A 13,681-nucleotide genomic window follows, 5' to 3' on the forward strand; every position below is an offset into this window, starting at 1 on the left:
CGCTCAATTCAGAAGAAATACACCGTTAAACAACCGAAACATTTGGCGTTACTGTGGACGCTTATCATTTCAACATCTACTCCAATGTTTCAATGTTCAATGGCTTCGTATTTCTTACCTACCAGCCGTGAAAGTAGTATGGAAGTAATATAGTTTTCTTATTACCATTTTTTTATTTACGAGGTGAAAACTCGCATTCATATATCGTGCACTGACAAAAAGGTAAGAGCGGACAACGCAAAAATTTGTAGTGGAAGTTTGAAGAGTCTGCAATCAATGCACACAATCACCAGCCGTGAGAGTGATATGGTTTTCTTATTACCATTTTTTTCTTTCGTATTTACGAGGTGAAGACTCGCATTCACTTTTGTTACCCCGCACTGACAAAAAGGTAAGAGCGGACAACGCAAAAATTAGTAGTGGAAGTTTGAAGAGTCTGCAATCAATGCACGCAATCACGTGACAATTTTTCTAATGAAATACGTTTGGAAATTGAAATACGTAGATGGGTGGACGAGCTCACAGCTCACCTGCTGTGCCACCCACCTCGAGATATAAGTTTTAAGGTCTCAGTACAGTTACAACGGCTACGCCACCCTTCGAACCGAAACGCATTACTGCTTCACGGCGGAAATAGGCGGGGTGGTGATACCTACCCGCGCGGACTCCCAAGAGGTCCTACCACCAGTGATTCACACTTCTTTTTAGAATATTCTTGACGTCCGCGAATGTAGCTGACGACTTACATTGCTATCTTTATTTCACGTACAATTTAAGATATGCTATTTTCGGTTCACACTCATTTGGTCTGACACAAATTATCTGTCATATCACACGTCTGCGTAATATCAACCCACGCAAAAACCATCTCACATTTTCCGTTCAACGTTATAGAAAATTACAATACCCCTTCGCGATACTCTCGGTACAATGAATTCGTAGAATTTCTAAAGATACCTGCAGAAAAATCGTGTGGAAAGAGCACGTGACCGAATTCATTGATTTTTAGTGACTAAAAGGACTGAAGCCATGCATAGACTAGGCAATATTCTTTGGAAACCTTACGACTGGTCGCAATTACGCGAGTAAAGGGCCCAAACGTGTCAATGGACTGCGATCCCAGACAACGAAGTTGAAGGTTTTGACAGCTTAAGTACGCATCTGCAATTAAGCACTTGCAAAATTTTAAAATAGCCTTTTACATTTCGTCTTTTCGTAATAAGAAATAGCTTAAAAAACTAAAAATAAACACACACTTTATATAAAATTCAACAAAAAAATAGAACGCCTTTTTTGAACTAAAATATATTTTACACTTTTTTCAATTAAAATTTATTAAAATTTATTTTTAATTTTTTAGTTAAATTTTCTATAAAAGCGTATTTTTTAGTTTTGTAAACTATTATTTATTTTTCATTTTTTAGTTAAATTTATTATAAAAGCGTATTTTTTAGTTTTGTAAACTATTATTTATTTTTCATTTTTTAGTTAAATTTATTATAAAAGCGTATTTTTAAAACTATTAAGTACTTTAACGTCAATTCCTGCCTTATCGACTTTAGATAAAAATTATATAAATTGACAATAATCTTATTTTACAAATTGAATAATGGAATAATCTTATCAAATTAGTGTATTGTCATCGGTCCTCGATAAATCTACAAAGTTTGAATGAAATCTGGTCGCTTAAAGTGGGTCAAAATCGCGTCTAAAGGAGTCAGTTACAAACATACAAACATACATACAAGTGAACCTAATATAAAACCGGCATTTTTTTCGGTACGATTTTTTTTTTTTTTTTTTATTGCCTTTGTAGGCAGACGGGCATACGGCCCACCTGATGGTGAGTGGTTACCGTCGCCCATGGACTTCAGCAATCCCAGGGGCAGAGCCAAGCCGCTGCCTACCGCTTAATACTCTCCATAAGCCTCGTTTGAAGAAGGACATGTCATAGCGCTCGGGAAACACCGTGGAGGGGAGCTCATTCCATAGCCGGATGGTACGTGGCAAAAAAGATCTCTGGAAACGCACTGTGGATGACCGCAGTGGCTCCAGGTAGTATGGATGAACTCTACTCCGGTGGCGGGCGGTGCGATGGTAAAAACGAGATGCTGGTATCATCTCGAACAATTCGTCAGAGCACTCCCCATGGAACATACGGTACAAAATACAGAGGGAACCGAAGTCCCTCCGCAGACCCAGAGGCTCCAAACGATCCGAGAGAATGGGATTATCGACAATCCGAACGGCCCTCCTCTGTATGGAGTCAAATGGAAGAAGCTGGTATTTGGGAGCCCCGGCCCAGAGATGGGAGCAGTACTCCACGCGAGGCCGGACTTGTGCTTTATAAAGCAAAAGTCTTTGTCCAGGCGTGAAGTACCGCTTCGCTCTGTTGAGGACTCCCAGCATTTTGGACGCCAACTTGGCTTTGCCTTCCAAATGACTCCGAAACTGGACATCGCTCGAAATGTCGACCCCAAGTATCCCGATACTCTCGGAAGGTTGCAGGGATACTCCTTGGAATTTCGGCGCCATGACAAAGGGGTCCTTTCCGGCTAAATATTTATTCTGCGAGGATCCGTTATACTTACTACATTCTCGCTCACGACTCGGTCGTGCGCGGACGTGCTTTCCGATCCGTGGCCCGCTTGCGAGCTGCGTCTCAGAACTCACAGTTGTGCTCGACAGTGTAGTGACCGTGAATACATCGTGCGTACAATTCAGTAGTGCGGACGTGCCGATCCGTTGGTCGCTTGCGATCTGCGTATCGAGGTCCATTTTTGTGCGCTAAAGTTTTGTAACCGCGAACCCACCCTTACCAACTGCCTTTTTCAAGGCAAAACCAATCGCTACGTTCAGCTTCCTGTGGCACTCACAGGCTAGCGATTTCCTAACCCTTCCCAAAAACAACAGTCTTTTTCAAGACTAGACCCCCGCTCGCGATTCTGCCTGCTGTAGCATTATACAGCCCGAGCGGGTTCCTTTCCTTTTCCCCGCCGATTGCCGTTTTCACGGCATAGGCATTCCCCCCCCCTGCTCCTTGCTGTCCTGCAGCACAGGGGGGTTACAAATCCTATCCGGGGCCTCGCCTTTCGGCGAGTTCAACAAAAGTCCCGGGGCCGCCCCCCCCGGGCAAGAAGACCGAAGAATGGAGCATGAAGATAGTGCTAGTGATATTGTCGGGTTCCTCCGGGATAGGTACCCGTCAATTAGGGCCGAGTATCTCGAATTTAGGGCCTCTCGTGGCAATCCCTCCCCCCCCGCGTCCGTCGCCGCGTATCTCAAACGTGCCTCGGAGGCACGCCGCGCGCCCCCCGCCGCCGCGTCAAGTTCGAGCGCACGTTCCAACGATGCGACTCACATAGCGCCTAACGCTACCCCCACCCCCGCGCCCGCGTCGATTACGTCATCGCGCGCTTCGTCCGTCGCGACCTCGATCGTTTCGAGTTCAGGCTCCGATACCGAATCGGAGATGGATTTCGAATCCGCGTCAAGCCCTCAGCCTGGAACTTCGGATGGGTTCCAAACCGTAACGCGCGGCAAAAAGCGTACTCGCGCCGTGGAGTCCCGGAGCTCCACGACGAAGCAAACTAAATCCGCGACCGCCTCCCGCCCGCAGGTAGTCGTGACACCGGAGTCGGACTCCGCTCGCCGCGTAACCCCGCCGCCGCGTCCCAAGCCCGCGCCCGCTCCTAAAGTAGCTGCCCCGCCCCCGCTGATACTTCAAGAGAAGACAGCGTGGAATCGCGTGTCCCAGGCCCTTCAGGCCAACAAAATTAATTACACCCATGCGCGTAACGTCGCGCATGGGATTCAGATAAAGGTCGCAACGCCGGGCGACCATAGGGCCCTCTCTTCATACCTCCGAAAGGAGAACATAGGTTTTCACACCTATGCTCTTCAGGAGGACCGCGAGCTCCGCGTAGTGATACGCGGAGTCCCCAAGGAGTTAGACATCGATTACATAAAGGAGGATCTGACCGCTCAGTCCCTCCCGTTAGTTAGCGTGCACCGGATGCACAGTGGGCGGGGCAAGCAGCCCTACAACATGATCCTGGTAGCTCTAGAACCCACCCCGGAGGCCAAAAAGAAGATCGCATGTCTCACGACAATTTGCGGCCTATCCGGGATCTCAATCGAAGCCCCCCATAAACGTGGTACTCCCGGGCAGTGCTACAGATGCCAGCTTTACGGCCACTCGGCTCGTAATTGCCACGCGCGCCCCCGCTGCGTAAAATGCCTCGGCGATCACGCCACATTAGATTGCTCGCGAGTTAGGGAAACCGCGACCGAACCTCCAAGCTGTGTCCTATGCCTTAAGCAAGGGCACCCCGCGAACTACCGTGGATGTCCTAGGGCTCCGCGTAAACGTCCGACCCACCCAGCCCCCCGAACCGTCGGCCCAAAGACTTCGGCGCCTTCAGTGCCGAAACCCGCCTTCGTGCCGGCTGCAGTTCCCACGGTCTCGGCGTGGAAAAAACCGCTGCCGTATACGAAGGCGGGAACGCAAACCGCACCCCCGCCCCCGCTCGCGACACGCCCCGCGCCCCAGCCCCTGCTCGCACCTCGCCCCGCGCCCGCGTTCCGCCCCCCGCAACCCTCTGCCGCCAACGACTTCGCGCTCGTGCGCGACTTCGTCACTGCGGTCAACTTCGACCGTCTGCGATCGTTCGCAGACGCTATCCGTAGGTCGGTAACCCCCGAACAGCGGCTCGCGGCCGCGTTCGACCACATGGACGTATACGAGTCCGTGTCCCGCACTTTGTAAATCTTTACCGGTAACCAATGGCGCAAAAAGGTAGAGAAAAACCGTATTCCCTTACGTTAGCATTCTATAATGCTAACGGACTCGCGCGGCAACGCGATCAAATTTTCGAATTCCTCCGCGATAATCTTGTAGATATTCTATTAGTGCAGGAAACCTGTCTGAAGCCCTCGCGTCGCGACCCGAAAGTCGCGAATTACGTCATGGTTAGGAATGACAGACTCACCGCCTCCAAAGGTGGGACTGCCATTTACTATAGGCGGGCCCTGCACGTTGTCCCTCTCGATACTCCCTCGCTCTCACATATCGAGGCGTCAGTGTGCCGTATCTCGCTGACGGGACACCAGCCGATCGTCATCGCATCCGTTTATCTCCCCCCGGACAAGCCCCTTCTGAGCAGTGACATCGAGTCACTGTTCGGCATGGGAGACTCCGTCATCCTGGCAGGCGATTTAAATTGCCACCACACTAGGTGGAACTGTCATCGTACTAACGTTAACGGTAGGCGTCTCGACGCGTTTATAGACGACCTCACCTTTGAAATAGTCGGTCCCCCAACTCCAACATGTTATCCGTATAACATCGCGCTCCGTCCGAGCACTATAGACCTGGCATTGCTTAGGAACGTAACTCTGCGCTTGCGTTCCATCGAAGCAATGTCAGAGCTCGACTCAGACCACCGACCTGTCGTTATGCAGCTCGGTCGCCCCCACAACCCAGTCACTGTTACGAGGACCATGGTGGATTGGAATAAGCTGGGCACGTGCCTAGCCGACACCGCTCCGCCAATCCTCCCTTACGGCCCGGATTCGAATCTATCCCCCGAGGACACCGTCGAATCCATAAACATCATTACCGATCACATATCTTCCGCGATCATTAGATCTTCTAAAGAAGTCGATGTGGAGGACAGCTTCCACCGCATCAGACTGTCCCCCGATCTTAGGAATCTCTTAAGAGTTAGGAACGCGGCAATCCGGGCCTACGATCGTCTTCCCACGCATTCAAACCGGATTCGGATGCGTCGTCTACAACGCGAAGTCCACTCCCGCTTAAGCGACGCGCGTAACGATAATTGGCATAGTTATCTAGAACAACTCGCGCCCTCCCACCAAGCATACTGGCGACTAGCTAGGACTCTCAAATCCGAAACTACCGCTACTATGCCTCCCCTCATACGCCCTTCAGGCCAACCACCGGCATTCGATGACGATGACAAGGCTGAGCTGCTGGCCGATGCACTGCAAGAGCAGTGCACCACCAGCACTCAACTCGCGGACCCCGAACACACCGAGTTAGTCGACAGGGAGGTCGAGCGCAGAGCTTCCCTGCCGCCCTCGGACGCGTTACCCCCCATTACCACTGACGAAGTTAGAGACGCGATCCATAACCTCCAACCTAGGAAGGCACCCGGCTCCGACGGCATCCACAACCGCGCGCTAAAATTTTTGCCAGTCCAACTGATAGCAATGTTGGCTACAATTTTAAATGCCGCTATGACGCACTGCATCTTTCCCGCGGTGTGGAAAGAAGCGGACGTTATCGGTATACATAAGCCGGGCAAACCGACAAACGAAACTTCTAGTTACCGTCCGATTAGTCTCCTCTCGACGATAGGAAAAATTTACGAACGGCTCCTTAGGAAACGCCTCTGGGATTTTGTTACCGCGAACAAAATTCTCATTGACGAACAGTTCGGATTCCGCTCTAAACACTCGTGCGTACAACAAGTGCACCGCCTCACGGAGCACATTCTGATAGGACTAAATAGGCGTAAACAAATCCCGACCGGCGCCCTCTTCTTCGACATCGCGAAGGCGTTCGACAAAGTCTGGCACAACGGTTTAATTTATAAACTGTACAACATGGGAGTGCCAGACAGACTCGTGCTCATCATACGAGACTTCTTGTCGAACCGTTCGTTTCGATATCGAGTAGAGGGAACTCGTTCTCGTCCCCGTCAACTGACCGCCGGAGTCCCGCAAGGCTCCGCGCTCTCCCCGTTATTATTTAGTTTGTATATCAATGATATACCCCGGTCTCCGGAGACCCATCTAGCGCTCTTCGCCGACGACACGGCTATCTACTACTCGTGTAGGAAGATGTCGCTGCTTCATCGGCGACTCCAGATCGCAGTAGCCACCCTGGGACAGTGGTTCCGGAAATGGCGAATAGACATCAACCCCACGAAAAGCGCAGCGGTGCTCTTCAAAAGGGGTCGCCCTCCGAACATCACTTCGAGCATCCCACTCCGTAGTAGGCGCGCAAACACCTCCGCCGTTAGTCCCATCACTCTCTTTGGCCAGCCCATTCCGTGGGTCTCGAAGGTCAAATATCTAGGCGTCACCCTCGACAGAGGGATGACATTCCGTCCCCATATAAAAACGGTACGCGACCGCGCCGCGTTTATTCTAGGACGACTCTATCCAATGCTTTGTAGTCGAAGCAAACTGTCCCTCCGAAATAAGGTAACTCTCTACAAAACTTGTATACGCCCCGTCATGACGTATGCAAGCGTAGTGTTCGCTCACGCAGCCCGCACCAACTTGAAATCCCTTCAGGTTATTCAATCACGATTCTGCAGGATAGCCGTCGGAGCGCCTTGGTTCCTTAGGAATGTGGATCTCCACGACGACCTGGAGCTCGACTCCCTTAGTAAGTATCTACAGTCGGCATCGCTGCGCCATTTTGAGAAGGCGGCACGACATGAGAACCCTCTCATCGTAGCCGCTGGAAATTACATACCCGACCCAGTAGACCGAATGGTAAACCGTCGACGTCGCCCAAAGCACGTCATTACGGATCCTCCTGATCCATTAACGGTGCTTTTAGGCACCACAAGCACCGGTCACCGTCCTCGTCGAACCCGTCGCTTGCGACGAAGGGTTCGACGAGTGAACTAACCCATAGACACAGCCCACTGAGTTTCTCGCCGGATCTTCTCAGTGGGTCGCGTTTCCGATCCGGTGGTAGATTCTGCGAAGCACTGCTCTTGCTAGGGTCAGTGTTAGCAACTCTCCGGTTGAGCCCCGCGAGCTCACCTACTAACGTTAGGGCGAAGCTGAAATAGCCTCTCAAGGCTATCAGCATAGGTAGGAAAAAAAAAAAAAAAAAAAAATATACTTACTACCTATCTGTCAAAGTATTAAACACCTGATGCCGTAGCCGCATTGAATCCCTGTACAAAACTTAGCACAACAGTTAATTGTACAAAACAAAAGAATAACGACTCAGCCATGAGAAAAGTCCGAGTTTCTAGGAAAGAAAAATCTACGTTTGTCGGCGCTTACGAACGCAAACACCCCACAAATTGTCAAACCACAACCGCTGTGCTGGAATCTATACGTCGGGCTAATGCACGAGTGACAGCGAAAGCCAAAGAGATTCATTATTTTGCACTTATTTATTACTAGCGACCCGCCCTCGCTTCGCTTCGGAAACTGTAATTTATTATTGATTTCTCCACTATTTAATAGATGTTATAATACATATAAACCTTCCTATTCAATCACTCTATCTATTAAAAAAAACCGCATCTAAATCCGTTGCGTCGTTTTAAAGATCTAAGCATACATAGGGACAGATATAGGGATAGAGAAAGCGAGTTTGTTTTATACTATGTAGTGAAGATAATAATTTAATTAATAATACGTGAAGCAAAAACTTTGTACCCCTTTTTACGAAAATTGCGCGGACGGAGCAGTAAAATATTTCCACACTTATAGAGAATATAGAGAAGAAGTGCACAATGCTAATATTTTTTTAAAAGAATGCATAAGAGACATATTAAATCAATAAAGAAAACATTACACACACTACATACCATGTTTTTGACGCACACACGCATGCACACTATTTATTGTCAAACTTTTGTTCTTGACGTCTGTTGTCAAATTGAGAATAGATTAAATATTGTTTAACTTTGTTAATATTTTTTATAGTGTAGTCTTGGCGAAATTTGTGACTGTAGAAGTATAAAATACAATCATAATAGTGTACAAACTTACAATTCCAATTAATTATAGTCGAATTTCGACTACTGTGGGACCTCTAGTAATCTTAATATAATAACTACATGATCCAATTGAATTTTACAATAGCCTAAAATATGTTCATATGTAGCCTTCATTTGTTATTTGCGTGTGTGGCGCAATACAACTTTTACAAGAGGTTGTTTTTTTTTCTTTTTTTTTTATATTTAATAAATATATTATATTTAACAACGCCACGTTAACTGGTCCCGTGCTAAGTTCGTAAAGAACTTGTGTTACAGGTACCAGATAACGGAAATAAATGTAAGATTTTTATTATACACATACATATATATAATATACACCCATAACCCTGGAAAATACATTTTATATTTATCATATTTAAATCTTCCCTTGGCGGGATTCGAACCTGCGACCCCCTTGTGTAGTGGCCATGTCACTTACCACTACACCAGACGGCCAGTAGGTTTACAACAGGATCGCCCAGTTAGCTTTTTGGTAATGTTAATGTCATAGGCAAAGGCTGCGCTAGAGTCACGGTTTTATCTGTCAAAAAGATCGCGATTTTGTAGGCCTATTGCCCTCGCACTTGTTTCAATTAATTTCTACACCAAAACATTATTCCTTAGGACGAAGCGGTTTATTTATAGAGAACCGGGAATAACCATGACCTACGTGGCGTTAGCGATCATTTGTAGCCATAAAAACCAGAAAGGTGTCGTTAAAATATTTTCAAATCTTTAAGTCGAGGAAGATTGTCAACCAGGTGGACGGACATTGTCAAGGAGGCCACAAACACTAGCGTCCCGCCATTAAGCAGGCCGAACGCAGGCAACATTGGAGGAAGCCGGTGCAAAAACTGGACCAAGGTGGTCACGACACTCAGTAATGCGGAAACGACAAAGAAGAAGAAGAACAATTACCATTTACATAATCGCTAAAAACGCGACACTTGTACCCCAGGCATTGAGTCTTTAAACAGAAAAACGAGTAGTGAGCTAAATAGGAACGTAACTCGGACAATTTCGTTTCACTGACACAACTATTGTGTTTGCAGTGCGACCTTTGGACTTCAAAAGGCAGTGCGAATTTGTTTTGTGTTGACAGAGCCCCGGGCTTTCGGGGTACGGTACCGGGTCGAGCTTTCATATAAAGTTCGGAGTACCCGAATTCTCAATTAGATATGTTTGGAAATGTTTTAATGTAATTCTATTTTCCAACTACATAATAATTTTTATCTTAAGAGAGGGTAGAATTAAGTTTTTCTTTATCATTCTCCTCTGACTTTTTGGCGGGAACGCGAGGAGTGAAGTTGTGTGATTTGTTATATTTTGTCTATTTAGTGTTTCTTCGGGTTTAAATGTGCAGTAATGGTGGTTTTTTAACTGTTTAATATCTGTGAAAGTACACAAATGTGGGAAAATGAAACAAAGCCGCTGTAACTTCTTGGGATCCTCCAAAAAGTCCACTGAAAAAATCTTAGTAAATGACCCCCATTTTACTGAGATTATATTTCATCCCAATATCATCTCATATTTTTTCATTTAATTTCATCCCAGTTGATTAATGTCTCAAATTAATCATCTTCATTTCATTTCACTCCATAATATAATTTTTCATAAAAATATGAATATAAATTAAGCGAATTAATCATAAGACATGACTTAAAGGTCTTAGTTACCAGGTCATAAAATCCCTTAAAAAAATATCATTCTCCTCTTTCTCTCTTTATCACACTCCCGCTATATACTGGATCGCTGGCTTAGCTGAAGTCCTCTCGAATGTTATCACAATATGCTAAATAGACTTTGACTTCACTGTAGGACGCCAAAGCGTCCCACTAATTACCTCGTCTCCAAAACAGCATGAAGTTGCGATCCAAAGTTTCGTCTCTTACTAGCGAACCACGGTAGTCATAATAATATTATATTTTTCCTTGCCTAATCGTTGGTAGCCTAAGGGGCTATTCCAACTACGAGAGGATGGATAGGTGAGCTTACGGGGCTCAACCTGAGAGAACTTTCTAACATTAACTAGAGCGGTGCTTCGCTGTATTTGCCAACGGATCGGAATCGCAGTTAGATTAGTTGATCTGTTCTATTAAATTTTAAAGTAGCCTTTTTTTAACTATAATATTATTATTTATTAGAAAAAGATTGCTTGGATGAACAGGGCCTAGCTGGTTTAAGGCCATAACCCGAATCCCCATTTTCATCAACATTTACCCTTACTAGGGTAGAATTTTGCAAAATCTACCAGGCTGAGCCCGTCAGCTCGTCTACACGTTTCTTGTAGTTAGCATAACCTCTCGAGGTCACTAACTATAGGCAGGCCAAAAAGACGAGTCTAAAACCAAAATACTGCACCGATTTTCATGAATGTTCCACTGTACCAATCTGAAAGTGTATTCTTTAAAAATAAATAGAAAACAGCTTTACCAATGTCGAAACTCTTCGACAACAAACAGAAAAATAGCAAAGAAAATGTCAGCACCTACTTCATTGAAATCGGTTAAAATTTGAACCACGTCGTAATGAACCGAATAAGTTTCACCAGAAACAAGTTCAACTTTAGCTTTTAAATGGCGAAACTACTAAAGCGAACTGTCAGAATAAATCAGATAAAACTTTGTTATGGCTTTATCTATGTCTAATTCACACACGAGACGCTAGGGCTGTGATCGCAAGGTTTTTTATTTCTAATTGTTTTCTTTCAACTTTAAAAATAATATTACATATTTTTATATACGTACATAATCCAACTCTACACGTATACTTTGCTGACCGGTACAAGTGGATCTCACAATTCAATTTTTTTCTGGTACAAAGCGGATCTGGTTTGAATAGTGAGCCAGCTATATACAATGCAATTGAAACTTCAATGTCACGTGTAAAATTGGCCGAGGTCCATGGGCTCCGGTTATCGATTAGCACCGTAGTTTCTTGAACTCATCCATTCATTTAAGCAATAAATAATCTCCGTTTTAATTTCAATTCGTAAATTTTGTTGATAGCAAATGTAACATTGGGTAGTATAGAAAGCCGAGGTGGCATGATGAACATTTTGCAACCATTATTCGTCAAATTGGGTAGGTAGGCGCTTAAATCGTATAAGACTCCCTATCTGGTATTAGGTGGTTTCTGGAGCTTATAAACGTCGCTATTTGACTGCCGCCACCCCTCAAGAGACATATGATCTAAACCTCAATTGTGAAGTATCACATTTCAAACCTAGCGTCATCACAGCAGAAATTGGCGAGGTATTCGTTATCACCAGAGCGCGTTCACAAGATTCCTTAATAAATAATTCATTGCCCTAATCACTAATAAATTTGGAAGCAAAAAATGAAACAGCATAAATTTATACAGACTTAAATTCTGATAGTGACTAATTGAAAATATATTTCGTAATCAAAACAGACTTGGTTTTGCGAATATTTTAAGTTGGGAGTAAATTTTGATTCTGCCCTAATTCGTTTTAATAACAATTATATTTAATCTGAACGTACACAGACAACCTTTTAGTTCGGGGATTTTACGTTGAAATTAAATTATGTTAGTCTTAGTTTTTTACAGGGCTGTAATTAGGTTCACGCTCTCGCGGCCGATCATCCACAAGGTGGACAGACTTGGTTAAGTTATCTACGAAGTGTTCACTTACTGAGTGTACACGTACCGCCACTAATAGATGATAGAAAAGATGGAGAAGTCTCTCAAAGGCCGCAACCAAACATTAAGACTTACGTAACCACGACTACTCCGCCAGGAGTGAACGACTGAGAAGAAGAAGAATTAGGTTCATATTTTGTAATGCGAATCTCGAATGAACATATTTAACCATCTCTTTATACTAAAGGTGCTTACTGAAGACCATAGATAGGGATAACGCCGAAACTCCTTGAGACACGATTGAAACCTCAATTTATTGGTATGGTTCTCTACTTTTTATGCTGGATGTGACTTCCAAACCAGTATTTGGGTAGGGATTAAGAGGTGAAAAAACTGTAAATAAGACCGGATGATATATGTAGATAGATTTCAGGGCACTAATAGAATTGGAACTTATGGGGCTTGTATTAGAACTAGTTTTTAACACACTTTTCCTAGCTTGATCTGTATCTATATCTATTTCTTTAACTTACTGAAATATACCGCAATAGAGATATATGTTACTTTCATAAAATCTGGTGTTTGGTATCGTCAAATAAAAATGACTATCTTTCTGATACTTTGAAATGTAAATTAGCGTAAAAAAACTACACGGAAACCTCATAGCAGACTACGTCCGCGCCTATTTCAGGGAATGTGTTGAAATTAATATTAGGGAGTGGAAAATTGGGTCAGACCCATTTTGTTGGACAATGTGACTAGATTATAATAAGGCAATAAAGTTGAAACTATGCTAATGTATCAAGGGGTAACTTTATTGTCTAGAGAAGTCCAATGAATAAACGGTAGAGTTGTTTTGTGTTCGAATTATATAGCGTGTACATTAAGTAGAAATTCAACTGTAATGCTCTTTACTTAATGAAGAAATTTAGAAATTATTATATATCTTATTTCTTCCTCAGGGTCATAATTTTCAACTCTCAGTCGTTAGGTTGCTATTTTAGATGTAAAGGCTGAGTGAGAGATTTAAGCTACTTAATGGTAGGGCTTAATGGTACACTACTGGTGGTAGGACCTCTTGTGAGTCCGCACGGGTACCACCACCCGGCCTATTTCTGCCGTGAAGCAGAAATGCGTTTACGGTTTGAAGGATGGGACAGCCGTTGTAACTATACTGAGATCTTTGAACTTATATCTCAAGGTGGGTGGCGCATTTACGTTGTAGATGTCTATGGGCTCCAGTAACCACTTAACACCATGTGAGTTGTGAGTTCGTCCATCCATCTAAGCAATAAAAAAAAAAAAAATATTACCCG

The 13,681-nt window shown here is 44.7% G+C and overlaps 1 protein-coding gene across 1 annotated transcript in view; it reads left to right on the forward strand.

Annotated features, from left to right (window-relative positions):
* The window catches only part of LOC114250649 (irregular chiasm C-roughest protein), a 113,081-nt gene that overhangs the window by 49,157 nt on the left and 50,243 nt on the right, over window positions 1–13,681 (forward strand). The window lies entirely within an intron of this gene.

Source organism: Bombyx mandarina, chromosome 24, assembly GCF_030267445.1.
Source record: "Bombyx mandarina strain Sakado chromosome 24, ASM3026744v2".
Taxonomy (NCBI): Eukaryota; Metazoa; Arthropoda; class Insecta; order Lepidoptera; family Bombycidae; genus Bombyx; species Bombyx mandarina.